Here is a 12,146-nt window from a genome sequence, read left to right on the forward strand (position 1 = left end):
GTGACATGTCTTAAAGAAGGTTTAAAACACTTGTCAAATGTAAGAGTAAAAGTTTTCTACTCTTGTACATTTGAAATTGATAAGTTGTGATGTTTTGGATAAAACAAAGACCAACTTAGGCCAATTGTGTGAAGTGTTTGTCTTGATTAGAATCCCCACTATCTCTTGAATATCTGACAAGAAAGTCTTATATGTCAAGAGGACAGTGGGAGTGTTAAAGGTCTTGAAAGTCTCAAGAACTAATCAAGAATAAAACCTAAAGTACTTCACTAGCACATGACTTGAGGTTTATAACCTATCATGTTGACATTTTCTGTGCCCATTCCAGTTAAAGTTGGCTTTCCATATGAGTTCTTAGAGTTCTCAATTAGTTGCACAACTTGGAAGCAATGGTAGGCCCTTGAGCTGCCAGGTGGCAAGAAATTAAGATTGAGTTCAGTCCATATGAGTTTGGATTTGTCACTATCCTTGTCTTGTGACTATGGTTTTGACAATTCACATGAATAAGAACATATACACCATTAAATCTAAGTGTCATAAGGTTTCTCTCCGATTCATGAAAATGATGGTGAGGAAACACTTTCACTAAGTAGATTATAGCTAGATAGCAATTGTGATATTTGCATTCTCAAAGTCGTTAGTGGAGCGTGTGTGGTTTACCGGCACACTAACCTGGACTTATGAGAAGTGGCAAAAAGGTCTAACCATTATGATTACGACATCCCTCTTCATAATTGTTTAGATACACAAGTGTGCTATCTAAGGGAAGGTGTATGATTTTGATAAAGTCTTATCAAAACAATCTAGTATCAGAAATCTGAACTTTGGTAAGAAAGTCAATGAAGTATTGATTTCTAAAAGTCCAGCTGATTTCTGAGTACATGTCAAAGCTAGTGGGAGCATAAGTGTTATGCTAATAATCATCATGTTAGTGGGAGCATGATAATTATGATAAGTATTGCAAGTTAGCAATGTTAATTATAGAAAACAAAAGTTTCAATTGGGAAAGAGTTGTTTTGCTATAATTAAGGGAGAGGAAATTATACTTCATCTCAAATCTATAAGCTTAGATCGTGAGGTTTTAATCATTTAGTTAAGGATATATATATGAATTTCATGTTGGAAAGGCTCAACATAAGGAAATTTTGTATATGGGTCCATTATTTGCGTTCTAAAATTCGATTATGATTACGACATCTCTTTTCATAATCTGAATTATGAGAACTTGGCAAATAGAAATGTTATAGCAAAAGACTGGTTTAGTCTTTATGTGAGACATCATGAATTGTGTCCCATATGCTTCGGATATAGGATCGATTACATGTGCTATATTTATCCTTTCTAAAATTTTCCAAATGCCTGGGGCATTAAGAAGGGAAAAGGTTTAGAACTGGACATGACTAAAAGGATTAAACAATTGTCGAGGACAATCTAAGGTTTACCAAATATTGGGTGCTCAAGGACAGTTGGAAGTATAGTGATGATTCTGGAAGGACCATATTGACATAATCTGGAAGGAGGCAACTCTTGTTCAGAAGTGATAGTCAAAATGGAATCTGGAAATGTTTCAAAGTTAGAATTTTCAATCTGTTTAAGATTAGGAAACTTAATGCAAGAAGGATGTTTCCAAGGAGCTGATCTCCTTTGGAATACTCTGTAATGATTGTTGTCAAGTCTTTCTGACTTTGTGCATAATCATTACAAGAGGATCAATGCATATAAGTTTAGAATCCAATAGATTTCAGTAAATGACATGAATTTGGAATTCTTGCATTTGCAGTAAGGATTTGGGATTGTGAAAAAAGGATCATTGAAGTTATGTTCAATTGATCTAGTTCACAAAGTGAAGATCATAGACAAACATAGTATGCATACTTGGTGTATGGCATGACTAGTGTTTAGAAAACATAGTGTACATGCTTGGAGCATGGGACAACTATTGTTTTAAATTCAAGAATAAAGTTGATAGCTGAAACAGTATACAATGAATAATTTGTAATCATATGGTGATAAATAAAAGGTGTTTTATTTATGTTCATAGGTTTTGATACCATATTGGATTCAATTATTATTGTGTTTCAATTTGCATGTTTTGACTTCCCGAATAAACTGGGTTATTCTTCCGGAATGACTAAGTTATTCAAACCATCCACAGTCGGTCATATGTTGGAAGCGGATATGAATTAAGACTATCATGGGTTAGCTTGTAGAGGTCTAAGGTGTTGGACAAAGGGCTACAACACTCATGAGTGCTCATAAGTTCTGGGTATTGGATTCAACCCGCGCTCATTGGAATCACTTCATGGATTTTATCACGAGTGATCATGAGACGATAATATCTTATATTCTTCAAACCTAGAGATATGAGTTGTTACTATGAGTTGGTTGTACATTGATTGCACGAAAACGCATTTGGTAACTCGGTGCTATAAAACGTGCCTTTGTGTATGATTCAACAAGTAGTAGAACAAGCCATATGAGTTGAAGTTTATCCATTCCTTTTACCTTCGGGATAAAAGCGATATCTGCGGGCCCCTCGATGATTTGATGATGACAAATGGAAGTGCTCGGCCGGGCCAGGACTGATTTGATTTGTTCAATTAGTTAGTCGTCATAAATCGGAAATCGGGAAACAACAAATGGACAGAGAGAATGATTATAGTCCATGTCTCAGTCCATATGATATCTATAATGGAGGAATATATGATCCCTTATCTAATGGACAAGTCATTGACAAAGGTCAGAGTTCATCGACAAGGTCAGAGTTCGACAGAAGCTTTTGAGAGCTACGATTGCCAGTTGGTTCCGGAATTCATACGCAATAATAGTTTTAGACTTATCCAAGTGGGAGACTGTTGGATTAATGTCTAAGTCCATAACTATAATTGGTAAGACTTGACCCGACCGGCATGGTCCATTTGGGTTGCATGGCATCATGCACTTGGATAGACTATAATGAGAGAAATAAGACACTTATGGTTATTAATATATTATAAGTTCTAGTATATTAATAATAAGAGTAATAAGATTATTTAATTAGTATTGATCAAGAATTAATCTAGGATTAATTAAGTGATCAAAAGAAGACTAATTAAATATATGGGTTGATTGTGTAAATCATCCATACTTGTATAGTGGGCTAATGCTCCATGGATAATCAAGTTGGGCTAAAACCCATAGGATGGTCCATGGATGCTCCATGGTGTATTTGAACCCATGGATCCAAGGAAATGGAAAGTCATGACAATTAGGGTTTACCCTAATTGTAACACTATATAAAGATCTTATTCTTGACAAAATCGGCACTAGTGTGAGTAATGAAGGGCTAGCTGATTTCATGAGTTGTAGATTTCTCTCAAGTTATTCCAAGTGTATTTGGTGTTGTGTGAACCATTTGAGGTGTCACACTTGGGGCACTAGGCACTCAAGCTTCATGAAGACTTTCTACATCAAAGAGGTATGTATTCTATCTTGTTACACTCATTGTTTTGTATGCTAGATTAGGATAATACCTTGGAAGTTCTTATTTGCATGTATAATAGAGAAAACATAGATCCAATGTATTTAGGGTTGCATGTACACTTAGGAGTGTTGGAATGCTCATAACCCAACAAGGACAAAGATCACTATGAATGATGTGAAGGACTCTATAATGTCCAAGGAAATAAAAAGAAAAAGTTTTAATTGGAGAGAAGGTGTCTAGTTCCGGTTTATTCATAGAGAGAGGAGTGACAAAAGAGAGGAAGAGGGAAATAGAGGGAGATAACATTCAAAATCGAATTCTAAAGGTTCATCGAACGCAATATGTTATAACTTTAAGTCGCATAGACACTTCAATTGAAATCCTCCATAGCTGAAGAATAGGAAGTTCAAGAGTGTATCAAGCAGCAATAGCATTGTTGATGTGTTTCAAGATAGTTCTAATGAAGGGGACAATGGTGATGTATTGATTGTTAGTACATCAAATTCTACTGATGTTTGGTTCTTGGGTTCTGGAGCATCCTATTACATGACGTATAAGCGTGATTGGTTCGACTCCTTCAAAGAGTGGGATGGAACAGTCAAGATGGGTGATGATTGGGTGAGAAGTATCAAAGGTAGTGGCATGGTGTAGATCAAGATGCATGATGACATGGTCAGGAAGTTATATTGCTGGCAGATTCCAGAACTTTGGAAGAATTTAATTTCTCTTGGCACATTGGATAAGAATGGGGTGAGGTATGATGGTGAAGGTAACGGGGTCAAAGTGACCAAAGGTTCTCTGGTTATAATTAAAGGGAAGATGAATCATGGAGGGATCTATATCCTAGAAGATAGTATGGCTATAGGAGCGGTGGCTATCTCCCAATCCTTGAATGAAGATGATGACAATACGAAGTTGCGGCATCGTAGGTTGGGGCACATGAGTCAGAAGAGCATGTTAGAGCTAAGTAAACAAGGATTTCTTGGTGGAGAGGCTACCGGAAAGATAAAGTTTTGTGAAGCTTGCATCAAGGGAAGGCATTGCAAAGTGAAGTTTGGTACTGGTCAACAAACAAACAAGGAAATCCTGGAGTATGTGCACTCAGATATATGGGGTCCCGCACCACTGAAGTCTCAAGGAGGATGCGCATACTTTGTGACGTTCATTGATGATTATTCAAGAAAGGTTTGGTTGTAATTTATGAATACCAAAGATGAGGTGTTTGGGAAGTTCAAGGAGTGGAAGACCATGGTTGAGAAAATGACTGGAATATAGGTCAAAACATTGAGGACTTACAGTGGGTTGGAATTTTGAAATGCTCCATGTGATAATTTCTACAAGGCAGAAGGTATAGTGAGGCAACACACAGTATGACACACACCACAACAAAATGGAGTGGCATAATGGATGAACCAAACACTCATGAAGCGTGCAAGGTGCATATGAATATTTGCAAAATTATCCAAGCAATTATGGGCTGAAGTAGTTAACACTGCTTGCTATCTGGTGAATAGATTAGCATCAACTACAATAGACTTGAAGAATCCTCAAGAGGTATGGTCTAGTAATCCCTCTAACTATTTTCGTTTATGTATATTTGGATGACCCACATATGTTCATGTGAATGATGGTAAACTTGAACCAAGGGAAATGAAGTGCATATTTCTAGGATATGCAACAGAAGTAAAAGGTTATCGTCTATAGTTTATAGGAGAAGGAAAAACTCCTAAATTTATCATGATCAAAGATGTAACCTTTGACGAATCTGCCATGGGTAACCAAGGAGGAGGTGATACAAGTCAGGCAAAGAACAAAGATCAGGGTGCTAGCCAGAAGGTAGAGTTTGTAATTGAAACTCCAGATAGAGTTGTGATAAGTGACAAAGAGCAAGGAGGCAGTGAACAACGTGGACAATACAAAACCCAAGAGCAACCCATAGGATCTTCGTCCAGTGGTTTTTATGTTGGGAAGCATGATGGGTCTGAATTTATAACAAAGAGAAGATCAAAGAGGGTCATTCGGTAACCTAATAGATATGTGGGATGTATGAATTCAGGTGAACTTGTCTCCATGGATTTTGTTTTAGAAACTGGAGAGGACATTGACACTGAGGAGCCTTAATTGCATAAAGAGGTTGTGGCGAGTAAATAAGCAAATGACTGCGTTATGGCCATGAATGAAGAAATTCAATCTTGAGGGAAGAATGAAACATGGGATCTTGTTCCATTACCAAAGGGAGCAAAGTTAGTGGGATGCAAATGGATTATTAAGAAGAAGGAATGGATACCATAAGTTCAACCAGATAGGTTCAAGGCAAGGTTGGTAGTGAAAGGGTTTTCTCATAAAGAAGGAATTGATTATCCTGAGGTGCTCTCACCGGTCGTGAAGCATAAGACAATTCGGTTTGTTTTGGCCATGGTGAGTGCATTTTATCTGGAGCTTGAATGACTTAATGATAAAACTGCATCTCTTCATGGGAACTTAAAAAAGAAGATTTGTATGTCCCATCTAGAAGGGTTCCTTGATTATAAGAAGAATTATGTATTTTTGTAGAAGAAATCTTTGATGGTTTGAAGTGGTCTTCAAGACAATGGTACATGAGATTTTGTCACACCCCCAGACCAGACGGCGGAAACGTCCGGAGGCGGGTGACTTCATTGCGCAGTATCATAACAATTGAATATACATGAAATCGAGCAATCCAAACATCATACGTTGAGATAACAAACTTACATTGTTTACATATTGTATTTGTTCTTCGAGTTACACAAAAGATACATAAGTAGAAAACTTCAAACTACAGCTAAATGGTCTTGCATCAGCATCCCTTGTTTCCTGCTTACTAGATCCCTGAGAATACAAGTCGTTTTAAAAAGTGTCAATTAAAAATTTGGTGAGTTCATAAGCATTTTTGTATAAAATCGTTTACACTTGTTTAGAATTGTTCTCATTGTACTTTCAGAAAATCAGATATTTTCTATGAAATCGTTTGGAGTCTTGCATTGAAAATCGTAGATATATGTGTGTATGTCATTACGTTTGGAGTGATCTTTGAAAAGTACTGTAATTTGTGAAAGCAAGTTGTGTCCAAGATTAATTCTTTTGAATAGTAATAATCAACCGCTTCAAGAAAAATCCCTTATTTGCAAAAAGGAAATATGGTTGAAAATTGTGTTCCTCTTATCGAGTAAAACTGAGTGTGCGTTCTAGTTTATCGTTATCGAAATCGTAGAAAATTGTTTTCCATAGAGTTCTACGCTTTTTAATTTCTAAAATAGTAGTATTACGACTCTATTCTTGTTAGGAGAAAGAATCAACTTGGCAATTGTGGACATTCTACACAGTGAAAAGAAAGGACAGTCAACACAACAAATGCAGACCATCACCTATTACGTATACAACAGTCAACACAACCTGCCAAAATTTATTTATGAGGTTTTCCTTACATAAATTTCTAGTTAATATAACATATTCTAGTGAGTCGTTATAACCATACTAATCTGACGGAGTGCCTGTTTTGGCGTTTCTCAGGCGCCCTCGATTTGGAAAAGACATTTGTCACCCTAGACTGACCTGTCTAGCTGTAGCGAACAACAAAGGTGCGGGGTGTCAACGTCGTATAGATCTATACACAAATTCCCGCTCTCCCTCCAGGAGACTCTGGCTATAACTCCTTACAGGACTTAGACGTATGCTAATATTTTCATATTTAGGTACTTTTGAGATTTTCCTGACTAGAATATTAACAACCTTTTGAGCAATCGTTAGAGATCCATTATTTGTTAGATAAATAATGAAATTCGTACTTTTTGAATAGAAATATCGTTCTCGTTCCATATCGTTGATTGTGCTCGTTAACTGGGTACTCGTGTTCGTTCCTTTTCGTTTATTGAAAAATGAGTCAGTTTCGTCAAGAGAACAAGTGTCAAGTTATAATTTATATAAGTTTATAACTGCCGGTTATGACACGCATTTTCTGTTTGGCATATAGAACATTATTTATGTTCTTGGATGTTTTATGACAGCAGCTTATGACTTGCAAATATTTATGTCATAAAGGCTCTATTTGTATATTTTCTTGACGCAAACTTTTATATCGAATATTTATAAAATACCCCCTGATAGTTTGCAATTAGTCACAAAGTTTCCATTTTTGAAAATTTCTAGAATTGGTGTCCACATATCATGATTCCTTTTTATAACTTTTATCTCTAGACATAAAAGCATAGATAAAGGGGTTAAGTTGGACACACCCAATAGTTGAGAGACTCTTTTGTACAAAGTATCCTCTGTTTTTTTATGAAATTGAGAAATTCTTACTTTCATGAGTATATTACTAAAATATTAATTTAATAATATTTCACACACACATACAAACATACGTATATATGTAATCATTTAAGAATTTGGGCAAGATTTGACTTGTACTCTCCCGCAAAAATATTAAAACATTGAAAAATATGGGGTATGAAGCTCACCTTGAGTTAGTTGAGGAGTTGTCTAGAGTTATGGAGTGAAGATCTCAAGCTTAAACTCTTGGCTGAGATGAGGAACTTCCCTGGGAGGGATGCTTTCCTAAGGATGATCATCACATATTATTATGAATAAAATAATACGGATTCATCTTGAAATATAATAGAATATTAGGTGAGTGGAGGGATTTACCTTTAAACTCTATGGAGAAATTGAGAATATTTTCCCTTCCAGCAAGATCATTGTTCTTGCCTTGAAGATGAGTTTTAAGGGAAATGGGAAAAGTGAGAGAGAAGGTGGTGTCTAAACTCCTTTACTGTCGTTGCTTTGGAGTATAAGAGAATGGAGGAATCTTTAGTGCATGGGAATCTGCTAGTCCATGCATGGATATTTGGTAGGTAAAAGCATGGATACTGTGATTTGCATGGAAAATGAGGATTTCATCAAATCACAAAGTCAACTTCCTTGTCCTTTTCTTGATTTAGGATAAAGTTTTCTAAAATTCCAAACATTTATTTTTATGAAAAATATGCTTAAAATAATTACTTTTACCATAAAATAGGGGTTTAGGATAGGAAAAATACGAGTTTGGTGTGATTTCCGACGTTAAAATGCTTTAAAATGGTGAAAAAGTCTGAAAATAACCAAAATCCAGAGTGGGGGTTGGTTCCTACGAGGGTCCGAAGGGTTTAGGAGGAGTTCCGGAGGCTCTCTTCAGGGTTCCGGAGTCAGCTGCCAAATTCCGAAGCTGTTTTCCAATTTCCGGAGTCATGCGAGGTCCTGAGTGCTTCCTTCTGATCCGAAATCAGGTACGAAGTCTGAAGGTTCGGTCCGAGATGTGAGATTGTCCGGTATCAGGCGAGTTCCAGAGTTCCTCACTGAATTCAAAAGGGGGGGGGGGGGGGGGGGGGGGGTCCGAAGTTGTTTCCTCTTGGCTCCTTAGAAGATATTCTGGATAAGAGGTTTAGGACCAAGAGGGTTCCGGACCAAGAGGTTCAGGACCAAGAGGGTTCCAGACCAAGAGGGTCCTTTTGGGGTTTCCTCTTCCGGTTTCGAGCCGTTTTCGATTGAGGAAGGTACTTAGGGAGATTTGAGAGAGAATTGAGATACGTGGAGAGATTTGGGAGAGATTTCACATACTTAGAGAGATTTGGGAGAGATTTCACATACTTGGAGAGATTTGGGAGAGATTCACTATACTTGGAGAGATTTCGCATACTTGGAGAGATTTGGGAGAGATTCACTATACTTGGAGAGATTTAGGAGAGATTTCACATACTTGGATAGATTTAGGAGAGATTCACTATAGTTTGAGAGATTTTGCACACTTGGAGGGATTTGGGAGAGATTCACTATACTTGGAGAGATTTGGGAGAGGGTCACTATACTTGGAGAAATTTCGGATACTCGGAGAAATTTGGGAGAGATTCACTATACTTGGAGAGATTTCGCATACTTGGAGAGATTTAGTATAATTGGAGAGATTTAGCATACTTGGAGAGATTTGGGAGAGATTCACTATACTTGGAGAGATTCCGCATACTTGGAGAGATTTGGGAGAGATTCACTATACTTGGAGAGATTTAGGAGAGATTTCACATACTTGGATAGATTTAGGAGAGATTCACTATAGTTTGAGAGATTTTGCACACTTGGAGAGATTTGGGAGAGATTCACTATACTTGGAGAGATTTGGGAGAGGGTCACTATACTTGGAGAAATTTCGCATACTTGGAGAAATTTGAGAGAGATTCACTATACTTGGAGAGATTTCGCATACTTGGAGAGATTTACTATAATTGGAGAGATTTAGCATACTTGGAGAGATTTGGGAGAGATTCACTATACTTGGAGAGATTTGGGAGAGATTTCACTATACTTGGAGAGATTTGCATTCTAACACTATATGGCTCCTTAGGAACTCATATTGAACACTTAGGTGTGTTAGCACAAGTCTCACAATAGTCCTTGCTTACTTGAGGATGAAATTTCCTAGCCAAAAAGGCTAGTTGTGACAGATTTTATTCATTCATGATCTCGCATGGCTAAACTTGGAACCAATTTGACAATTGTGTCTACTCTAATGAATTGTCACTAGATTCCTACATATATCTATTGTTATATGTGTTGGATTAATGTCTAAGTCCATAACTATAATTGGTAAGACTTGACCCGACCCGGCATGGTCCATTTGTGTTGCATGACATCATGCGTTTGGATAGACTATAATTAGAGAAATAACACTTAAGGTTGGTTAATATATTATAAGTTCTAATATATTAATAAGTTTATTTAATTAATATTGATCTAGAATTAATTAAGTGATCAAAAGAAGACTAATTAAATATATGGGTTGATTGTGTAAATCATTCATACTTATATAGTGGGCTAATGCTCCATGGATTGTCAAGTTGGGCTAAAACCCATATGATGCTCCATGGTGTATTTGTACCCATGGATCATGGAAATGAAAGGCCATGAAAATTAGGGTTTACATAGTGTAACCCTAACTATATAATGATCTTATTCTTGGAGAAAATCGGGCACTATGTGTGAGGAAAAAAGGGCTAGCCGATTTCATGAAGTGTGTATGTTCTCTCAAGTTATTCCAAGTGTATTTGATGTTGTGTGAACCATTTGAGGTGTCACACTTGGGGCACTAGGCACTCAAGATTCATGAAGACATTCTATATCAAAGAGGTATGTAATTCTAACTTGAGATATTCATTTGAATCAATGTTATTATGCTAGTTAGGATGAATACCTTGGAAAGTTCATATTTGCATGTATTGTAGCACCTGGTTCTTGGTACGTATTCTTTTATTAATTCTTTAAAATATTTTGCATTTTGGCCTTGGACTCGGCGAGTTGAAGGATCAACTTGCCGAGTAGAAGCGGGATGAGACGCGGGGTTTAAGCAGTGGACTCGACGAGTCGGGTCCCGGACTCGGCCAGTAGGCCCTGTGTGGACAAAAAACCCTAATCCAAGGGTTTGCACCCTAATTAAACACCTTAACTCGGCCTCCTTCGTCCCATTTGCTCCTAGAAGACCCCCATAGCAAACCCTAGCCGTTATTGAAAAAATCTAAGGCATTTGGAGTGATTTTGGTGCTTTTGTGATCCAAGGAAGGAAGGAAAAGCTTGAAGGAACAAGCGGAGGCTAGAGGGATCCGATTTTAAGCATCATTTGCAGTCTACAGAAGGTATAAAGTCTATACCTTGTTTGTTCTTTTGATAGATCCCATTTTGTAGAGTTTTAGGGCTTTTCTAAGCCATTTTGATCACCAACCATGATTGCAAGCATGGTTAGGGGTTATGTTTCAGATCTAGGTCCTTAGAGGGGTTACAAGTCAGAAATGAGTGGCTTTTGCACTCAGAGAAGGCCCCATGCATTGTAAGAGCTTGTTTTAGGACCTTTTGAGCTCAAAGTCCCATGCAAGCACGTAAAGGTTGTAACTTTACGTGCTAGATCAATTGTAGAAGCATAGATCCATCTTTTGATCAAGAGTTGTGCATCAGAAATCGAAGATTTAGTGAGAAGATGTGGTCGACTCGACAAGTCCATCCTTGGACTCGGCGAGGCCAAGGTTTGTGTCACATATCAGTTGAGGGTCAAAAGGACCCAGTTGAGTGTGGAAAGGTTGGAGGAAGTCCCGGGGAGTGACCCAACATTCTGGCCCAAGCCATTGTTCAGAAAATTCATGGGACTCGGCGAGTCCAAGGCAATCTTCTTAAGGATGAAGATGAAATCGACGAGTTATTCATCAACTCGGCAATCGAGGACAGAACTTGTTCATCATATGAAGGTGAACTCGACGAGTTGTTCATCAACTCGGCGAGTCGGATGAGTTTTCATGTGATGTTAATATGAGGGAAGAACTCATCGAGTTGATGGCCCAACTCGACGAGTGGGGTCATGGATGAGGACGAGTAAAGGGTGAGGGACTCGGCGAGTTGACGGCCCAACTCGGCGAGTGGGGTCAACTTGAAGTTGACTTTGGCTTGGACTTTATTGGGGGTAGAATAGTCATTTTACCCTAAGAGTATATGTCAGTTTCTGACTAAGTGTTTTGTGTGAATTATAGCCGGAGGATTTCCGGAGCAGCAGCGACAGCATTCAGAGGATTCCCGCACAGATCAGCAGCTACGAGGTGAGTTACCTTCCAGTAGCGGTGGGTCTACGGCCATAATGTCGGCCCACCAGTAGGAG

The sequence above is a fragment of the Lactuca sativa genome, chromosome 2, assembly GCF_002870075.4.
Source record: "Lactuca sativa cultivar Salinas chromosome 2, Lsat_Salinas_v11, whole genome shotgun sequence".
NCBI classification, from domain to species: Eukaryota; Viridiplantae; Streptophyta; class Magnoliopsida; order Asterales; family Asteraceae; genus Lactuca; species Lactuca sativa.